Source organism: Salvelinus fontinalis, chromosome 3, assembly GCF_029448725.1.
Source record: "Salvelinus fontinalis isolate EN_2023a chromosome 3, ASM2944872v1, whole genome shotgun sequence".
Lineage (NCBI taxonomy): Eukaryota > Metazoa > Chordata > Actinopteri > Salmoniformes > Salmonidae > Salvelinus > Salvelinus fontinalis.
Window position 1 is genome coordinate 23,917,718 of NC_074667.1, and position 22,198 is coordinate 23,939,915.

Consider the following 22,198-nt stretch of genomic DNA (forward strand, 5'->3'; position numbering starts at 1 on the left):
TCCCCCTCTCACTCGCTCTCTTACTCTTTCTCCTTCCTTTTCCCTGTCTCCCCCTCCCTACCTCCACTTTTCTCTTTGTTTCTCTCTCTCTCTCTTCCCCCAGGTGCCACTGTCCGTATTTTTTAACCCATATATGACCTGGAACAGTTCTGACATCATGAGGAAACATCAGATTTCCTGTTTCTTTTTTGAGAGCTTACTGTTAGCCTTGCATACTTTTCATATGTAACCTATGGTAAAGATCATTGTTAGAAGGTTCTGTGGAACTGCTGTGAATTATTTGCAATGGGGTTTTGGTTTTACACAATTTGTATTTGTATTGATTATGGATCCCCATTAGCTGCTGCCAATGCAGTTCTACAATTGTGAAGAACATTACAATACATTCATAAGAGATTTCACAACGCACTAAGTGTGTGCCCTCAGGCCCCTACTCCACTACCACATATCTACAACACAAAATCCATGTGTACGTCTGTGTATACTGCCTATGTTGTCATGTGTATGTGTGCATGTGTCTGCGCCTATGTTTGTGTTGCTTCACAGTCCCCGCTGTTCCACAAGGTGTATTTTGATCTGTTCAGACTCTACTGCTTGCATCAGTTACCTGATGTGGAATAGAGTTCCATGTAGCCATGGCTTATGGCTGTTTCTGCTTGGTCATTTTAAATACATTGACCCGGTTCACCCTTAATTACAGGAACCATCATAGAGGGAGGCTGTTTCCCAGGGGAAGGTGGTTACAGCGCACATAGGGAGCTCAGCTGCAAAGATTGCAACTAGTTCCATGCATGGCATTTCGAATGAGATTAGTGATTTGGTGTGCCAGTGTGACATTTGAACCCTGGGGAAAGTTTGTGAAGTTAGTTATGCTGCTAGTTGACAGTGGTGTCAGAATGTCACTTTGACGGCAGCGCCCGGTGGCACATTTCCTGTTTGTGCTGTGCAGAAAGTAGTCATCAAAGACCCTGTCTCATAGTTTTACGAGGGGGGCATGTATAAAGGCTCAGTGAAAAAAAGGATTCCCCATCATCTTTATAGGGTCGCAGTGGTCGCCTGCAAGTGGATAAGCAGTGTTGATTTTGTTTTGTCAGGAGGTGCCGGAACAAAAAGTGAGCGCAATAGGGGGGTGGGTTCTGAGATATCTGAACGCATGAAAAAAAGAAATCACTTTTATAATAAACCATTGCATGCATATCGTCACATTGACGTAGTGGCATAGAGCACTAGAGTAGAGGCACTCACAGAAGTTACACAGAAGTTGCACACACGGGGAACATTTTTGAAAAAATTTGGCCTTTTACAAATGCATTTCATGTAATTCTAGGTCATTTTACATAACTGGAGACTTTGGCAGAATCATTTTTAATACCGCACAAATGATCGAAAAGGCAGGCTACTTTGACACTGACAAACTGAGAATCTGAGATCAATAAAAACGACCTTGTCTTGAGTCCATCAATAGCCTAGGCATAAGTGTGTGGAGACACATATTGTAGGTTACATTATGTGGAGGAAATTATAGTCCTAAAAATGCTTTCCAGTTTCACTGACTCACCCAATGATGTGCAGCTCATTCACGCTCAATATTTGGAAGTTTATCAAATATTTTGGTAGCCGACAGCAGAGTATTCTCTTTTCAGCAGGAGACATTTGCTTTCCAACCTGTGTTTTCCCTCGATTGTATTTGAAATATTGCAAAAGGCCTGTTTTGTCTGCATGCTGTTTGTTCATTAACAGATTTGCCGCGCGTTCCCGACTGTAGGCTATTCCTTGTTATTGGGCTGTTAAAATAAGCTATTGTTCCTCTGTGGCTAAATTATAGGCCTTCTCATGGTGTAGTAGGCTATTCAGAATGATTTCATTTATTTCTGACAGACAGAGGTAATTCTATAACTTTGGCAAATCTATTTCAATTTATCAGGGATGTTGCATTTCCTTCAGAATTCTTTGCTATGATTTTATACGGAAATAAATGATGAAGTGCAATGCTGGAGAGATGAGAGTTGCGTATCAGAGTGTATCAGAGCAGAGAGGGAGAGAGATCATAGAAAGTGAATCTCGTTATGGTCATGCGAGATATGCAGGCCGTTTCCACCCGTTGGTCTCACATGTAGAGTAGGTTACAATGTTGCGCAAACCATACACCCGGGTGGCCCAACCCGAAACAACTCTTAGAATATTAGGCCCGGGCTGAAAATCTACTTTTTCACATGATGTTTTTTTTTTTTGTGGTGGCAGGAGAAGTAACAAAGAGGCAATTCGAATGAACTATGATCGCTTTTATTATAAATATTACATTGCAAAAAGCGAAAATATTTTTTTTACGAACGAGGGTTACCCGATCCGGCAAAATAGGTTCCGGAAGAAAACAGTCCAAAGCGGAGAGGTGCCGGATCCTGTTGCGGCAGGATCCGGCTCAAATTAAGCATTGTGGATAAATCCCCAGTGGAAAACAGATATCAGTTGTTGAAGGTGAAAAAGCTTTCATTGATACAGTAATGGAGACATTATCGTCTCACTGGAAGCAGTTCAGTCATAATGCTTGCCTGTGGAAAAAATTGCACAAAGCTGGACGAAAGGTGAGTTTTATCTCATGTCATCATACGGATGTAAATGTCTATCTGTCTTAATGCCTAATTTAACTGGCACAGCTCTTTCAAGGTGAAGAAAGTGTTGAAATGATTGAATATAATGCCATTAACAGTACATGATGCATTAGAATATCACAATAATGTTCCAGCATGCTTTTTCTACTATTTGAAATCTGTCAACCACTTTGAGTATTTGCTTTAGGCTGCCAGGATTGTACTTTCAGGACTTTGCTATTGATCCATTGCAACAGGCAAGCTCAATCAAGCGCAGCTAAAGTATTGAAATGATTTCAAAAAGTATTTACATTTAGGTCTGTTCTGTATAGTGAATTATCCATTGAGATCAACTGTTTTATGCAAAGTTGTAGTTTTTTTAATGATGAAGGCTAACCATCGAAAACGCTTTTAGAAGCACTTTTATACTCTTAAGAGTCCCTGAATTTTCTCTTCACTTCAGTTTGCGTCTCTATTCACGCACCTTGGTTGGCGAATGAGGTAGTGGCCCTGTTCCCTTCCCTTTGCACAAAGCACTCACGGCAGTGAACTCCAGCGAGAGAACGGACGCCAATAAACGGTCTGAAGAACCCTGCAACCAGGCAAAGCCTTGACCCAGGAAGAGGTGGCGGCGAGGTCGTGCGCAGACGGACAAAGCGGCTAATTAGAATATCCGGAGACAACGGCCTTATGTGTGTGGCCCACAAAGGAGCTTGTCTACAAGCAAATGTGTCAAGTGATTCATTCAATTCATTGGTGCGACATTCAATAGAGCCATCTCATCCCAATTTCAAAACACTCAGGGCCCTTTTTCCTTTATATCTTTATATGATTGAAGTCTGCCCTGTTTCTCAACAATAGATGGTAGCTGACAGACAAGTATCACGTTTCAGGTAAGACCCAGATGCAGACAGTGTCGAAGTAACAAAAGTGTATTACTAGTACAGGGGTAGGGAAAATGACAGGTCAAGGGCAGGCAAAGGTCAGTAATCCAGATAGGGTGCAAACGGTCCAGAATGTCAGGCAGTCTCAGGGTCAGAGCAGGCAGGGGTCAATAATCCAGTGTGGTGTGGCAAGGTACAGAACGGCAGGCAGGATCAGGGTCAGGGCAGGCAGAATGGTCAAAACTGGGAAAAACTTGATAACAGGAACTAGACCAGACAGAAGCAAGGGGAAAACCGCTGGTAGGTTTCACGAAACAAAACTAACTGGCAACAGACAAACAGAGAAAACAGGTATAAATACACTGGGGATAATGGGGAAGATTGGTGACACCTGGAGGGGGCGGAGACAAGCACAAAGACAGGTGAAACAGATCAGGGTGTGACAGACAAGTATTTTCAGGAGGCATTTTAAATCAAATTTGTCCGTACATTTTAACATTACACTGTGTTAAGCCGTAAAATGTGACTTCTGCGTGCTAATGTGTTAGCACGTGAGCTTAACACTTCATTTCCTGAAGTTGTCTGTGCCGGCAGTGAGAGACGGTGGAGATAATTCCATGTAATTGTTATTGATTTGGCCCCTGGGATCCATTTTTGGCTCTTATTAATTGCAAATTCATTGTACCCAATGTTTGTGTATCTTATCATGCAAAACCATTTTGAAGTCAAAATCATTGGCTGTAGATTTCAGCAGTATTTAAAATGAACAAAAATCTAAACGCAATATGCAACAATTTCAACCATTTTACCGAGTTACAGTTAATATAAGGAAATCAGTCAATTGAAATTAATTCATTTGGCCCTAATCTATGGATTTCACATGACTGGACAGGGGCGCAGCCATGGGTGGGCCTGGGAGGGCATAGGCACACCCACTTGGGAGTTTTCATCACAATGGCTTTATTACAGACAGAAATACTCCTCAGTTTCATCAGCTGTCTGGATGGCTGATCTCAGACGATCCCAAACGTGAAGAAGCCAGATGTGGAGGTCCTGGGCAGGCATGGTTACACGTGGTCTGCGGTTGTGAGGTCGGTTGGACGTATGCCCAAATTCTCGAAAATTACGTTGGAGGCGGCTTATGGTAGAGAAATGTATATTAAATTCTCTTGCAACAGCTCTGGTGGACATTCCTGCAGCCAGTATGCCAATTGCATGCTCCCTCAAAACTTGGGACATCTGTGGCATTGTGTTGTGTGACAAAACTGCACATTTAAGAGTGGCCTTTTATTGTCCCCAGCACAAGGTGCACCTGTGTAAATACATGCTCTTTATTCAGCTTCTTGATATGCCACAACTGTCAGGTGGATGGATTATTATTGGCAAAGGAGAAATGCTCACTAACAGGGATGTAAACAAATATGTTCACAAAATTTGAGGGAAATAAGCTTTTTGTGCATATGGATCATTTCTGTGATCTTTTATTTCAGCTCCTGAAACATGGGACCAACATTTCACATGTTGTGTTTATAATTTTGTTCAGTATAATTGCATATGTGCGAGTGTGGGATGCATGCTTGCATTTGTAGTGAATATGTGCATGTCTGTGCATATCCACAAAGTTGAATCACGTTGAACATGAAACCTAGGTCATATTCATTAGGCACCAAACACAAGAAAACGGACATTCAGGAAAGCACAACTTGTAGTAAAGCACCAGACGTTATAGTCTTAGCAAAGTGGAATTCTGCTGGTGTTGTCATCATTGAGTAGGAAGTTGCACCATTGTTTTTGATGAAGTAATTGTGCTGAGTGTACCTTAAGCCTGTTGTAACAGGAAGTTGAAATAATTTTCCACCCCTGTTTTGGCTCAGTATTTATCCATCTGGGAAGCTTGTTGGTGTGTGTGTGTGTCTCTGTCTTTCTCCCCCTCTCTCACACCCTACCATTCTCTCACTCTCGCCCTGCACACTCTCTCTCTCCCCATCTCGTTCCCTCCTGTTCACTCCTTCCCTCCCTCCCGTCTTCAATTACTCTCTTTCTCCTTCAATCACTCTCTCTCGTCCCCGCTCTCATCTCTCTTTCTCCCTCCCTCCCTCACCCCCCCCCCCCCCCCCCCCCCTCTCTCTCTCTCTCTCTCAAGGAGAGCAGGTGCCTTCCAGTGTTCTTCATTAGTGGTAAAGCAGCGTCGTGAGATGCTAGTTCCATCTTTCGCTTCGTCTCCCGTGGACATCCTCCTAGCCTTCTAGCAGTGTGGCCTGCAGTTATAAATTACAACCCTATTCAACCTGTCTGGTTCCATTCAGACCGTGTACAAGTGCTGATGAAACAGACACACCCGCACACACCTACACGTACACTCACACACATGTGGAAAGACACACATATTCACAGGCTCAAACAGACACAGATGTGAACTCACATACTCTCTCTCACCTGCACACTCTTTGCATGCATGCAAGACATACACACACACACACACACACAACGTAGATTACAACCAGGTAAAGACATGTTTTTTCATGACGACATCTAGACGTCATCTTTTGGTTGTTACCTGGTCAGATTAGATTACAACCAATTTTCAAGCTCTTTTTCTGGTTGCTAAAAAGACGTCTAAAAACGTAATTTGACATCAGTTTACAACTTGACCGTGAGCTCACAAACAATGTCAGAAGGACATCATTGCAACCAATTTTTGCCTGCTGGGGTCAGAAAGAAAACGAGGAAGTGAAACCTGTTTGAGATGTAACCTCTGGTCATTTCTTCAACACTGTGGACACAGACCCTAGGGGTCAACCAGGGGTCATTGGAAACGTCACCAGCTGTTTCTTCGGGTTCACTAGGGTCACTTTGAAGGTAAACAACTGTATAACACCTATACAGTACAGTCACTCACACCGCCCTGAGGAACTGGTTGTCCACAGATGGCATGCCCTACCACCCTGCTGAGAGCATTGACCTTATGACGAGCCAAGACCACAGGCTGGAACAGTGATGGTGAGAGAAGACTAAAGCTGCATGAAAAACTGGAATTTTGTGGGTGGGGCAATATTGCTGAGCAATGTTGCTGGCAACAGAGTGGGGTATGAGACTTTTGGAGCAATGATGAGCAATTAGCAACATGGACATGAATAATAGATTTCATATGAAGCATAGATTTAAAACGTAATTTTCCCATTTATTTACTGATCCTTTACATCTTGTAATTGCCTGTTGACTGCCAAAGCCGTACTGCAATGCATCAGCAAAAAAAACAAGCAACAAAGAGCAGCAATCCTATTCTGAGACGCTTTATGAATGCAGGCCCTTGCGTCTCAGAGTAGGACTGCATATCTAGGATCAGGATCCCTCCTGTCAATGCAATCTTATTCATTGTCATGTAAAAAGGCGAAGCTGATCCTGGATCAGCACTCCTGCTCCGAGGCGATTTGTGGATACGGGCCAAGATCTGCTAGTATTACAAGCATTTCTCCACAGGGAGATTAGCCCTTTATACTCGTACTCGTATACGGGTTGAAAATGGCAGATTTGGGCACTGATAAACGTCTAATTTGGAATGCAGTGGCTGTACAGTAACATGACGCTCTGGCTCTGTGCTTCACAGTGCTGTATAGGCTTTGACAGACAGACATTCTGAACTTGCCCCCATCCCTCCCCTCTAATTGGGCAACTTCTGCAAATGTTTTGTTGTCTGAGTGAGGGACATTCTGTAAATTAAGAGGACTCTATGTATTTTGAAAGACGAGACATTGAGGATTATAATAAATACTGCTTTGATGTCATACAAGCGAGCCATACACCCAGGCTCTGTCGCAGCCGGCCGCAACCGGGAGACTCATGGGGCGGCGCAGCGTCATCCGGGTTAGGGGAGGGCTTGGCCGGCAGGGATGTTCTTGTCCCATCGCGCCCTAGCGACTCCCGTGGCGGGCCGGGCGCGATGCACGCCGGGCGCGATGCACGCTGACACGGTCGACCAGGTGTACGGTGTTTCCTCCGACACATTGGTGCGGCTGACTTCTGGGTTAAGCAGGCATTGTGTAAAGAAGCCGTGTGGCTTGGCTGGGTTTTGTTTGGGAGGACGCACGGCTCTCAACCTTCGCCTCTCCCGAGTCTGTACGGGAGTTGCAGCGATGGGACAAGACTGTAACTACCATTTGGATATCACGAAATTGAGGAGAAAAGGGAGTAAAAAATGTTTTTGCAAAAAAAGATGACATGGTGTCATATCCTGCGTTGTTCTGAACAGAATGAGCATATGTTTGTCTATTGTGAAGAAAATTTGGCGCGGCACACGCACCTGAATGCACTCATGACTCCTTTCTATGCGCACCAAAATGATGATATGTTCCCTGAATCCCTGAATTGCATTGTGAAAGCCTAACACTGTAATATTGTATTTTATAACTTAGCTTGTCATGTTGGCAATGGAACAAGCTTTCAAATGATGCCCACCTAACCCAGATTGCGATTTATAATGGACAGTTTTTGGATGAAGTAAAAAACAACAGTAATTGTGTGATTGCGGGGATGCAGGGTTGTGTTCCAACCAAAACAACTGCACATGTGCTTACTCTAGTTCCTCAATGGCACAGCAAGGAGAGCTCAGAAAAGCACCTTATAGTTGAAGACTCTTCCTGGAGTCACGAAAGTGAAGACAGTTAGTCCTCTCACTCAAATCCGTGTATTTTTTTGATGTCTTATGTTGCACCTACCCCACGTTTTCCCGGAATTCTTATCATGTTACTGATGTTACATATCCAGAGTGTTTCCAGATTTCGTTATCAACAAATGCAATGAAAAGTACAGTAAATGCAAAATGCACATAAAATCAACTGTGTAATATGTGTGTGTGTGTGTGTGTGTGTGTGTGTGTGTGTGTGTGTGTGTGTGTGTGTGTGTGTGTGTGTGTGTGTGTGTGTGTGTGTGTGTATGTGTGTGTTCACCTGTTTGAACATGTGTCTGTGTATGTGTGCATGCTTTCAAGTGCATGCACGTGTATGTGTGTGCACTGTGAATGCACACTTGGGAGTTTGTGTGTCGGTCGGTCAGCACCTTACATGAAACCCCATCTAGGTGCGTCTGGAGAAAACTCAGCTCTTCAGCACGTTGTGTAATTTACACAGTGTGAGGTATCAAAAGGTTATGCTACAGGACGTGTGTGAGCAGGGCCAGCCAGGCATCCACAGACAGGAAAGAGTGGGTTGACATGGATGTTGACTGTGTGTGCGTCCCAAATGGCATCCTATTCCCTTCAAAGTGCACTACTTTTTACCAGGGCCCTGTGGGCCCTATAATCCAGCTACTACAGGATCATTCCAACAAGATCTCATAGTTTCACTTCCAAATTTGACGTATTATGGATAAAAGTCAATTTTTTGCTCATTAATTCTGCGTAGATACAGGGTTAATTCTGCGTATATGAAATAGAAACAACTCAAAGGATTAAGTTAAGGTATTAATTCCGAGTTGTTAAGATTAGGGCTATGGTTTGGGGAAGACTTAAAACAAAAGTATCAGCAAGTATTCTGTCAGCTTGCTAGGGCATTTTGAACTGCTGTGGCACAGCAGTCAGAGCAGCACGCTTCGGTCTGAGCAGCGTGCTTCATCTCCAAGCATCATGTGTTTGCACCAGTGCTGGGCAATAGGTTTTTATTTATATTAATATATTAACGTTCTCAGGACCTTTTCAAACGTCTGAAATCGCAGTCTGTTTCTAGTGATCAGCCTGAATAATTCACAATTCTCCATGAATTGCAAAAATGTTGATTTGGTTTCCCGGAACTCAAAAAGGCTTGGACCTGCTGTCTTGACCTCAGAATGCTCGGCTATGAAAAGCCAACTGAGATTTACTCCTGAAGTGTCGAACTGCAGCACCTTAAAACCTGTTTGGGATGCAAGCCCGAACTCGGCCGAAAATGACACCCCTGCAGGGCGCGAAATTCAAAATCTATTTTTTAAAAATATTTAACTTTTACACATTAACAAGTCCAATACAGCATTTGAAAGATAAACATCTTGTCAATCCAGCCAACATGTCCGATTTTTTAAATGTTTTACAGAGAAAACACCACATATATTTATGTTAGCTCACCACCAAATACAAAAGTGGACAGACACGTATGAATTATGATTATGAAGTATGAATTATGATTGAAGTAGCATGCACAACCAACCGAAATAAACTAAAACCAACCTAAAGAGCCCAGAAAAAACTACCTCAGATGACAGTCATATAACATGTTACACAATAAATCTATGTTTTGTTCATAAAAAGTGCATATTTTAGCTATAAATCAGTTTTACATTGATGCTACCCAAAAATGCTAATACATAGCTGGAGTCTGAATCCAGCCGGGAGTAGCCAGAGAAAATACATACACCAACGTCGGCTACTAATTACACCTCATAAAACATTTCAGAAAAACATATGGTGGATAACTAATGAAAGACAGATATCGTGTGAATAAAGCCAACATTTCCGATTTTTGAAGTGTTTTACAGCGAAAACACAATATATCGTTATATTAGCTAACAACAGAAGCTAGCATAAGGCAGCATTGATTCTAGTCAAGCGCTAGCCTAGCACAGTTAGCAGAGTTAGCATTCAACAGTTCGACATATATATGAAAAAGCATCCCAAATTGGGTCTTATCTTTCTTGATATTCCATCAGAATGTTGTAACGGGGTCCAATGTCCAGTAGAGTCTTTAGTTGGGTTCCAGAACGAATTATTTCCCTCTTTGGTTAGCAGGCACGATAGCATTGCGGAGCTAGAAAGCGTTTCTTCAAAAAATTCTTCCGTCGTTTCACATCTAAAGTCCAGAATAAATTGCAATAATATAATTAAAGTATATTGAAAAAACATACTTTAGGATGATTTTGTGACATGTATCAAATAATATCGTAGTCAGGCATCATATTCAACGTTATCTACCTTGTTCCAGAAGCCGAGAACAAATTATCCTTCGCGCCCGGATTTTTTTTTTAACTGCGCAGGTCTCACAAGAAGGTGTGTTATTCAGTCCATGGACGAGATATTCGACTCCTTTCAATTCTCACTTCCGCATTACAGTCTGACGAACGCCTGTGACGTGTCCCTATGGTCCTAAGTCAAAGGGCCTTTTATAGAGAAGGTCTTAAAGAGACACATCGCATTTTGGAAAACTCAATTCGTCTGGGAAAATGGCTGTAAAAATATTTCTGTTCGACTTAGAGAAACAATTCAAACCTTTTTAGAAACTACAGACTGTTATCTATCCAACAGTAGTAAATATATGCATATTGGAAAATAAAAAGTTTCTTAGGAGGCCGTTTGAAAATGTGCACACATTTTCCAGTTTTTTCAATATTCAGCGTGCAGCCATAACAGGTTTAAAGCCACTGTGGTTGTTATTTTACTTTTTGAAGAAAGATCTGGCCTTCGTAAAGAATAATCTGGTCTGCTCATTTAATCTCCACCCTGCACAGACATAAGAGGACTGGCCACCCCTCAGCGCCTAGCTCCTCTCTAGGTTTCTTCCTAGGTTCCTGTCTTTCTAGGGAGTCTTTTCTATCCGCTGTGCTTCTACGCCTGTATTGCTTGCTCTTTGGGGTTTTAGGCTGGGTATCTTTATAGCACTTTGTGACAACTGCTGATGTAAAAAGGGCTTTATAAAACACACGTGATTGATTTATTGAATGTGTAAAACAACAGGGATTACAACTTCATATCTCTGAGAATTTCTAGCTGGGTGTAAAGAATGCCTGGTTTCTGGTTTTGGTTGAATGGGGCTCTGAGAACAAGGGGATATGAGAAGCTGGGCAGTGAGAGGGCAGACAAGGAGACACATTTATCGAATACTTCAGGAGGTATCCGTACAAGAGTTGAGTAGCTATTGATCAAACTAAAGTAAAATTAAATGTCGCAAAAATATCCATTATTTTCATGAATTGAAAAAACACCCATTGTTTTCTTTGAGGGTTTTCAATTGACCGAATTCAAATGAAATTGACCCTCCTAGCCTTGCCCTACAGTCGCTATGTGTTCAAATTAGCCCTGGCACTTATATTTTAAATAATGTTTAATAATGTAATACAGTCAGTATTACCATATATTGTAAGAATATATTAGTATACTAATATAACTCTCAAGGTGTAGTCTGATAATCTGAAAAGCACAAAGGAGGTTTTGTACACTGTCTTCACTGTAGTACTCTGTGAGGCCATCCATAATTGATAGTGCAGCACTCTCCAGTAATGCCTCAGAACAATAAAACATTACTCCCAATCAAATAGGCTTTATTATTTTCCCAAAATATGTGAATAGCTCAATACAGACAGTTAAAATGCACTTTTAATTATATTGTCCCCCCCAACAGCAAAAAAAAAATACAAATGAAAGAACAATACGTATAAATTATTGTCAAAAAGGCTTGATATTATTGAAAGCCAGCTTGCCCTCTGACCAGGACTGCATTTTCCCCTTAGATTAGGATGTGCAGCTTTTCATGGCACAAATAGGACTTAAAGATCCCTTTAAACAAAAAAAGGTTTAGGGAAATTGAAAGTGTGGTAGCATAGCTTTACATCTGATGAAATGTGATTGCTTCCCTTTTTAAGAGAAGAGATTTAAAAGCAGGGCAGCCTTTTTTATTTGCTTAAAGACCACCCAGCCATGACTGAGCACTTGGCAGAGGGAGAGGGAGAGGAAGGGAGAGAGAGGATAGAGAGAGCGGGGGAAGAAGAGAAAGAGGGGGAGGAAGAGAGAGAAGGGGGGGAGAGAGGGAAGGAGAAGGGGAGTAACAGAGGGAGAGAGAGAGGGGGAAGAGAAATAGAGGGGAGAGAATAGGGAGGGGGTTGGAGTGGGGAGGGAGATGGAGAGAGAGGATAGAGAGAGCGGGGGAAGAAGAGAAAGAGGGGGAGGAAGAGAGAGAAGGGGGGAGAGAGGGAAGGAGAAGGGGAGTAACAGAGGGAGAGAGAGAGGGGGAAGAGAAATAGAGGGGAGAGAATAGGGAGGGGGGTAGAGTGGGGAGGGAGATGGAGGGAGAGAGAGAGAGAGAGAGAGGCTGGGGCAGTATTATAGTAATCTGGAACAGATTGATGAGGATAGGGAGGGTGGGACTGGAAAGCGGAAGCTCCACGGTAGAGCTGTCTATGCCAACTCTCTCTTTCCTCATCTGTCAGACCTCTCCCTCTCTCTCTGTCTTTTTTCCCTGCCTTCGTTCTCTTCCCACCTTCAGCCATCCTCCAATCTTCATCTATCCTCCGTCATGCATCTCTCCTCCGTCACTCCTCCACTGTCTCTTCATCTCCCTCTCTTTCTTTGCCATCTCTGGTCCCTCTCATCCTTTATCTAGCTATTCTTACTTTACCTCTTCTCTCTCTCTCTCTCTCTCTCTCTCTCCCTCGCTCTCTTTCTCAACCACGGCCTAGCTTGAACCAGATTTGGTCTCCATGACGATCGCTGGAAGCTCCGCTGCTCTTGCCAAGGGCACCTCTGCGCTAGTGTCGCCCATTACAGCACTACTCACCGACAGCTGAGAGAGAGGGAAGATGAAGGAAGGGGAAGAAGGGAGAGATGGAAGGAGAGGAAGAAATAGAGAGAGCGAGGGACATGGAGGAAGAGAGAGGGAGCAGAGATGGGGGGGGTGTATAATCAAAAACATTGTGACTCTCCACAAAGCTGGGGCTTGTGAGGGAGATGATCTGACCCCCACAATACTGCAGACATAGTGAAGGCAAGCTCTAAAGAGGCACCATATGAGCTGGAGGCACCATATGAGCTGGAGGCAGAAGAGCGCATAAGCTAGTTGGCAAGTGTTTTGCTATGCCATTGGGATGTTAGCAAGGTTAGAGATTTAGCCGACATTCTCCAAAAGCACTGTTACGGATGGGCTGGTATACGCTAAATGCTACTGTGCAGTGCTAGCGTTGGGCTAACTGACTGATGGGGACACCAATGATAGTTTATTTTACTGCGCTCAGATACAACGTGGAGGGGGTTAAAAGACTGAGAGATTGAGCGAGTATCACATTCATATTTCACTAAAGATAAGTGTGTCAGATATACGTTCACCTACCACACACACACAATTGTACACACACACACATGCTCACGCACAAATGACGGACACACACATGACACACACACACACACACACACACTCACCTAGACATCATCCCACTTACATAGGCTCACCCCTCTCACCCTCTTTGACAGTTTTCTCATCCCCTCTCTAGTCCTCCCTCTCCCAGTAGCATGGCATCCACCTCCCACGGAGTGTGCTGGAGGTGCCCTCTACCTAGAGACATGAATATTTCAGACACACACAGGCACACAAACACACTCCAGGGGATTCACATGTTCAGCCCATGGGAGAGAATAAGGTTCTGAGAGAGATGGAAGGGGGGGGGGGGGTGATGGAGGGAAAGAGAGGGAGGGAGAGAGGAGAGATGAAAAGGGGAGAGCGAAAAATGACAGGGAGTTGGAATGGAGAAGTAGAGGCGGGTTAAGAGACTGAGCGATAGAGTGAGTATCAAGTATTTGTGGTGACATTTTCTCGCTTTGGTGATGGTAGTAATCACAGTCGTGCCGTTAAAGTGTAACATTTAAATTGAGAGCGAAGGAGAGGAAGAGAATGGAATAAAGGGTGGAGGAGAGAAAGGACACAAGAAGGGGGGAGGACGTTTAGAAGGGCATGTGTGTATAGAAGACATTTAAAATACAAAAAAGTGAAAATCGTATTTTTGAAAGAAAGAAAGAGCTACAGCATATTGTGATCCAATGACATTCTAAAAGAAAGTGAGGGAAGGATAGAGAGACGATGCCCATCCGTGGAGGAGGGGGAGGTAGTGAAGGGGTGAGGGAGAAGAGGGGAAATGGTGAAGGTGTGCCAGACACAGCAGGATATCCTGTATGGCTGATGATTGAGGACTGTGGGCAGTCTGCCTTCCTCTTCTCCTCTCTGTGAGAGCGGGCTGCAGTGTGACCAACTGTTACCACGTTACCACGGGGGAAGGGCCATCCCGGCAGCAAACCTGAGAGATGCTACACCTGGTGGTTACGCTGACAAGGGTTGTTTACGTATTTCAAACCTACTAATATAGTGTTATGTATACAGCACTAGCTAGCCTTTAGTAGTGGCCTTGTGGTTAGTGTCCACTCTGAGATTGGAAGGTTGGGAGTTTGATCCCCGGCCGGATCATACCAAAGAATGTAAAAATTAGACCCGATTCGTCTCTGCTTGGCACTCAGCATAAAGTACATTGATTGGGGGTGAAGCACTGCAATAGACTAGCGTCCTGACCAGGAGGAGTACTTGTACTGGACGTCAAGCTGCCTCACGCTACAGAAACAGGAGATGGGCTCCTGCTCTGATGAGCCGTTCTGGCTTGCTTGTACAAGGCTACCTGATTACTTTTTATACAGTAGTAGCTAGCCATTAGTATAAAAAAATGGTGGCTCCCATATACTTCTCACAAATGCTAAGTTTGCCGTATTGTGCTTTTATCTCTGTTACTCTGTTTTGGTACCACCATTAGCACAGTATACATGAGGCCAATTGTTGCTGGGAATTTGAAAAAATTATTTATTAGTGCATCAAACCATGTTGCGTACTGTATTTTCAGAAGGCAGTAAGTAAAATGAGTACATTTAACTTTGGAAAATCTAGTTATTTGTTTCATAGTTGTAAATGCTCCATTTAGTGTTGCTGCATCATTGCATTTCACTCTTTACAGTAGTAATTGAAAATAACTCTGTTGCTTTTTTAACTCTCTGCAGTGTTATTCAGTCTTCTAGAGTAAATTACATAGAGTGATGTTTACTCTTTATTATACAGTAATCGCAAGAGTTAATTAAACTCCTGTGGAATCAAACTCAACAATGTTTTGGGGTTTATATGATGACGTTTGAGGTGTAAGGGTGTATAGTCGACTTTACATATTTCTTAAAGATGCACTATGCATAAATTGCTCCACCATTTCCTGGTTGCAAAAATTCGAATAGTTTGCCTAATTTCAGTTCACGTCACAAAACAAGCAACAATACTGTAGAGAATCATTGTACCATCTAAACCGCTGTGAAATATATTTCCCAGACCCAAAAATATTGTATTTTCAGCTGTTCGAAGCTGGTGTACAAAACTGAACGAAAACGTCAAAAACAAAAGTGAAGAACGGGAAGTATAGAAATAGCTTATTAGACTTGCTTTCAATGAGAATGACATATCTATAACTCACATTTCTATGTAACTATGTCACAATTCCAATCTCTAGTGGTATCTATTTAAGAGGGTGGATGTCCAGCAATTTGACATCACTAACAACTCAGAGCAGGGAGGAGAGTACAGTACTGTTGTTGGAGACTACCTACATCATGTAAAGTGGAACATCCTTCTCAGTAACAGTTGCAATAAACCCAGCACTTCCAGATTAGTTTAGGAAAATGTACATTACATATCATTGTGGTGCATAAGATCAAAAACAATTACTGTAAATGCAAGAATACAGATATTGAAAGAAACACTTCTAAAAAATCATCTGTGGATACTCCACAGTTTTAACTCCCTGTCTCTGGTTACTCTTAATGGAGTTAAAAGTACTTAGTCCCAATCAACTCCAGTTATCAGCACTAACTACAGGGAGCGTATCACTCTGTTGAGGCTTAAGATAACTCCGGTACAGTCAATTTAGCTCTCCATTTTTTACTATGTGATTTCAACACTCCTTGATTTACTGTGTGATCGCTCTAGAACAATGATGTAATATCTGAATTCAGACAGCTTTTATACACCTTCTCTATTGCCGACAAGTTAGATCACACTGTTGCCAGAGTAATAGTTGCAATGCATGTCTGCACCTATCAAGCGTTGGCATGTGCGGTATTTTATTGTCCCTGTGAAAATGCTATAAATACCCAACGTTATATGCTCAATTTGTCTCATACCTTGAGACCTGCCATTAAAAGTTCTCTTGACTGTCTGGCAACAGAAGACAATCAAATGTTAGATCAAACAACTTTACAAACCACCTAAGACATAATAATACTAGACATAATAAGACATCAAACTACAAAGTCTTCACAAATGTCCCCATAATCTCGACAGTCCCAGAACTCCCTTCATGCTTATTCATTTCCCTTCTGCACCGCATCTCACTCACATCCAGTGTCTGTGTTTCGAATGCATGTGGTTTTGATTGACGTTTTTGATTCAAGCCTCTACCTAGCTATGAACCGCATGTTTCTCCCCCGACTGCCTCCGAGGCTAGGCCTGTTGATAAGCAGAGAGAGGGGAACAAGAAAAACACTGTGACCGTCCATCCAAAACGGATTATGGAGGCATATCTACCATGGTGCATTGCATGTGCCTGAGCACCTTAAACAGCCAGGGGGGGGGGGGGGGGGGGGGGTTATATGTTCTGTTTGTTGTTTGTTTATTTGGAAATAGATTTCTTCACACTGATCTCCCGGGGCGGAGTAGCAACCGCCTGCTATGTGCCCTCTGTCATTTGAGTGTGAGAGGAGAGCAGAAGCATGGAGGAGGAGACAACGAGGAAGTGTGGAGTGTATTGTTGTTCATCTCAAGAAGAGTTTGGTTATTTATGCTATAGATGCCGAGGTAGAATGATAAAAAGTGGTGTGTGTGTGTCTGTGTGTGCTTATGTGTGCATGTGTGCGTTTGTGATAAAGAAAGACAGACAGAGAGTGCCCTGCAGCTAAGATTTCTCTGAGTGGACTGTGAGTGGTTGAGTTTAGATGGCCCCTCTGCACTGCTGCAGCAGAGCAGTATGTGTGTCAGTGGAGAGCTAGGCTAATGTACCATAAGGCTAATGGACCACCACATACTGGGCGTCTGCATGCTAGAAGGCCCTATGGGTAACATTAGCGATGCCCTGGATAATTGTAACTGCATTGTGGTTAACGTTAGCCATGCCCCGGGAAACTGTATCTGCACTGAGCCCCAATGGCTGGTAAGCTACTGTACATGTATATAGTACATGGGTAAACAAACCCTCTAGTCAAGCTATCCTGTGAAGAGTAATGTAAACCAGAGATTAGCGCTGGGCGGTATATCGTATTCTACTGTGTACCTGTATTGATACACAGACCGGTTTAGGTTTTTACTTTACCTTCTACAACGATATTTCAATGGTTTCATAAATGTGATACACAACTCCGGCGCGAGTAATGTCCGTTTTCATAGTGTACTCTGTGTGCAACTTGAGTCCTCGCTCTCCCCTCTCCTCCTGCACGCCGCTTCCCACACCAAGCCCTGCCCCCATGTCACTCAAGGAGTCACCTTGCCATTCACTCTGCAGTCTGCATGGTCAGATGCTGCTTTCCACTTTGCTTCTTAATATAAATCCACAAGCATTCTATAATTACACTATTAGTTTGTGTATCTTACTGTCTGCAAACAGGTCGTTTTTATTTTCTTAGCAAGTTGTAGCTAAAATAAATTGTGTTACCTCCTAATGCTAATCACTAGTTAGCTGACTAGCTTGAGCAAATGTAGCTAGCTAATACTGTACAGCCTGATACTGGTGCTGGTGTAGGCCTAGATCAGCATGTTTTTGCAATGGTATATTCTTCTTTTTACACCCTTTTTCTCCCCAATTTCATGGTATCCAATTGTTAGTAGTTACTGTCTTGCTACAACTCCCGTACGGACTCGGGAGAGGCGAAGGTCGAGAGCCACGCGTACTCCGAAACACAACACAACCCAACCAAGCCGTACTGCTTCTTAACACAGCGCGCATCCAACCCGGAAGTCAGCCGCACCAATGTGTCAGAGGAAACACCGTACACCTAGCGACCTGGTCAGCATGCACTGCGCCGGGCCCGCCACAGGAGTCGCTAGTGCGCGATGAGACAAGGATATCCTTGCCGGCCAAACCCTCCCTAACCCGGACGACGCTAGGCCAATTGTGCGCCGCCCCATGGGCCTCCCGGTCGCGGCCGGCTGCGACAGAGCCTGGGCTCGAACCCAGAGTCTCTGGTGCCTTTGACCACTGCGCCACCCGGGAGGCCTCAACGGTATATTCTAAATCGGAGAGGAATGGGTGAAGCATGATTATGTTAGCTAGCTAGCTATGAAGTAAGAGAGAACATGTAATATGAAATCTAATTTGGGACCCCTAGGAAACACTAACCAACACTTTGGTTCTTACCCTGACACAATAATTCCTCCCTGGCTTCTTCAAAAAGCAATGTTTTCAAATATATACATTATGCTAAGTGTACAAAACAGTAAGAACACCTTCCTAATATTGAGTTGCACCCTACCCTTTTTCCCTCAGAACAGCTTCAATTCGTTGGGGCACGGACTCTACAAGGTGTCGAAAGCTTTCCACAGGGATGCTGGCCCATGTTGGCTCCAATGCTTCCCACACTTGTGTCAAGTTGGCTGGATGTCCTTTGGGTGGTGGACCATTCTTGATACACACAGGAAACTGTTAAGCGTGAAAAACCCAGCAGTGTTGCAGTTCTTGACACAAACCTGTGCACGTGGAACCTACTACCATACCCCGTTCAAAGGCACATAAATATTTTGTTCTTGCCTATTCCCCCTCTGAATGGCACACATGCACAATCCATGTCTCAATTGTCTCACAGCTTAAAAATCTTTCTGTAATCTTTCTCCTCTCCTCCATCTACACTGATTGAAGTGGATTTAACACATGACATAGCTTTCACCTGGATTAACCTGGTCAGTCTATGTCATGGAAAGAGCAGGTATTCTTAATGTTTTGTACACTCAGTCTACTTATGCCCATATCATGCAGCCCTACGTGGCACAGTGTGGAAACAAAAGTGCAGGAAATGCAGAAATTGATGAAAATTATGATCTAAATGGTGTTGCTAATCTCGGGGTCATAAACTACTCATAAAGCATATTTAGAACTTTTATTATCCAAAAACATCTAATATTGTCATACGGGAAAGAAAAAAGAAAAATATGGTGGAATTATATTTTGTCCATATCGCCCTACCAGAGATCTATCTTTGTTTATCCTTCTTTCCAAACATGTTTCGAAATATTCCTCTCCCTCAGGCTTAAGCATTTTGTCTCAAGCTTGTGATAGAAAAATTACACATTTACCTGATTTGTTTGATATTAATAGGTAGCAATTAATACTTAACAAATAGGAAGATATTTCTGTCCTGTTTGTATCTGTGTTTTTATGGTCTCCACTCTAGTTCCCTGCAGCTAATCTGGGCGTATGGTCACCAGAGATGGCTTGAGCTAACAAATGAGTTAAGACTGCATTACATAGACAAGATGTGGTGGGTGTAACCGAGATAGAGATAGCCAGGAGGAGTTTAGAACAATTCCTCATTGTCTCTAAATCATCCTTGCATATGGGAAACTAAGCCAGGGTGGGGTTAAGACAACACCCACGTGCAGATAATGACAGGATGAACCCAGAGTGGCTTATGATGCTCCTTGGTCTGCATGAGGGGGGGTTGAACCAACCATGATTGAGCATGGTTAGTGTCAGCTATATATAGTACTCTACATTTGTGTAAAGGTTAGGTTACTCAGTCTAACACTCAAGGGGGGGGGGGACTCATTATTCGACCAGACTCATAGTCGACCAGACTCATTATTTCAATAATTAATCGATATTAAAGAAAGATGACGCGATGCGGTACAGAGCTTGATTTGGCCTCTGCATGCCTCTGGAGGCTCCGCAATTGCATCACATCCTCCATACGAAGCGAAGCCTCCGCCCACATTTTTGAATCAAGCATAAATTGGCTTTAAGGCACAGGTGTCAAACTCATTCCACGGGGGGCCGAGTGTCTGCGGGTTTTCGCTCCTCCCTTGTACTTGATTGATGAATTAACATCACAAATTAGTTAGGAACTCCCCACACCTGGTTGTCTATGGCTTTATTGAAAGGAAAAACCAAAAACCTGCAGACACTAGGCCCTCCGTGGAATGAGTTTGACACCCCTGCTTTAAGGGGTCATGTTCTGTTTGATTTACAGGGCTAAACTGTGATAGCATTGATTGAACAAGTGCTAATCGCATACAGACACGCAGGCATGCAGGTGCACACATGCACGCACACAGGTTGCAGGGTAATAGCAGGCTAAGGCCCCAACCTGGCCTAGATGACCCTATTGGGTCCAAGCCCAGAGAAGGTTCCACGGAACCAGGGTAAAACATAGCCCATTTACGCTTAGGCTACCATAGTAGCAATCTATTCAACCAAAGGTCAGGGCTGGTAGGGCCCCATTTTCCATCAATCCGGGGCCTATGGCACATGTCCAACATTCATCAATTATCAGTGTGTGTTACCAAAGAGGATGACATTGAATCAGTTATTTAATGATCGACTTATAATGGCAGCTCTCATCCTCTTACTCTCAGTACCCTTTCGTTAAGTTTTTGTCCTTCAAGATATTTCTCAACTGAAGGCTTGGTTTTGAAGTTGAATGATTATTACAGTCAACAATGCTTTTTCAATGCTATGTGATATCCTCAAGATTGTGAGACATTTTCATTGGGCAAAATGTCCTTACTGAAACTTAAAATTGTCCTCGTTTAAAGGGAAAATAACCACAGAGCTAAACTGCTTCCTGAAGAATGATCTTAATCGGAAGTTTGGATTGTTAATTAAATTGTCTGATCTCTAAAGTTGCTCCAATTCGCATACCTCAGAAAGATGTCCCTAATTGATTTCCAAAACAAAGAAATGGCTGGATAATTAAATGTATTCTGTTGATAATACAATTACTGAAAAGATATGCAGGTTTTGAAGACAGTAGATTAAGATGAAGTGCATTATGTCTTGTGTTATTTGCCGTCTCATTGCCTTTTAAGCTAAAGCCAGCCAATTCTTTGAAGAACCAATTCAAAATCAAATCAGCAATATTAACTTACAAAGTCTGTATCCTTTGGTTCCTTGTTCCCTGTAAAGTCCTCTATTAACTACAGAAGGATCACAAAGGAATGTGAATGTGTATTTTAAATGTCACACATTTTTCCCTCCATTTTGTTTTGCAGGATCTCTTTCGTTACTGTCTTTGAAGACGGATTATCCAAACCATTCAACAAGGTATGTGTGCAGGGATATCCGATTTCTTCTAACAAAGTGTCTCTGGTCTTTAAAAGGGCAAAGTGACCTTCACTCCTCTTTGGGTCCTGCCTCCTCCTTGCTTTCTTCCTTCCATCTGATAGTGGTTGACATTGTGAAGGACACCGGTGGTTGAGTACTAAAGAGACACTAACCTATTTGTGGTTGATGCTGGATTTACTGAAAAGTCTGAAACTACCTGAGGAATTAGTTTATAGGGCCACTAGTTGGAGGCAGTTAGTGCAGGTTGACGTTTATTGTCATGAACTTTGCCCTGGAGGCAGGACTGAGAGATTTTCGCTAGATAGGCCAGCTGCAAAGTCAAAATTGTCTATATCATAAAAAATCCTGAAAACAAAAATTTGCTTTTTGGTCTCAATTTAAAGTAAGGGTTAGGCATTAGGGTTAGCGTTGTGGTTAAGGTTAATGTTAGGGTTAGGTATAAAATCAGATTTTATTACTTTGAGGCTGTGCCAGCTCGTGACCACTGCAGAGCTGCCTCTAGGGCAAGATTCATGACAATAAATGTAAACCTGCACACTTAGCTTTGTCCTTGCCCATTTTGAAAATTGATGGAAAGGAGGAATTTGGATGGAGCATCGCTGCAAGCTGAGAAAAGACTGGGTCAAGGAAAGGTGGAACTTGTCGCTGCGTGTT

At 43.0% G+C, this 22,198-nt stretch overlaps 1 protein-coding gene across 6 annotated transcripts in view; it reads left to right on the top strand.

Annotated features, from left to right (window-relative positions):
- Positions 1–22,198, top strand: part of LOC129841435 (disks large-associated protein 4-like) — a 243,014-nt gene that overhangs the window by 32,783 nt on the left and 188,033 nt on the right. For all 6 annotated transcript variants that reach the window (XM_055909702.1, XM_055909710.1, XM_055909727.1 and 3 more), the window contains exon 2: positions 21,472–21,523. The gene's annotated coding sequence lies outside the window, so the exon portion shown is untranslated. The remainder of the gene's footprint in view (positions 1–21,471; positions 21,524–22,198) is intronic.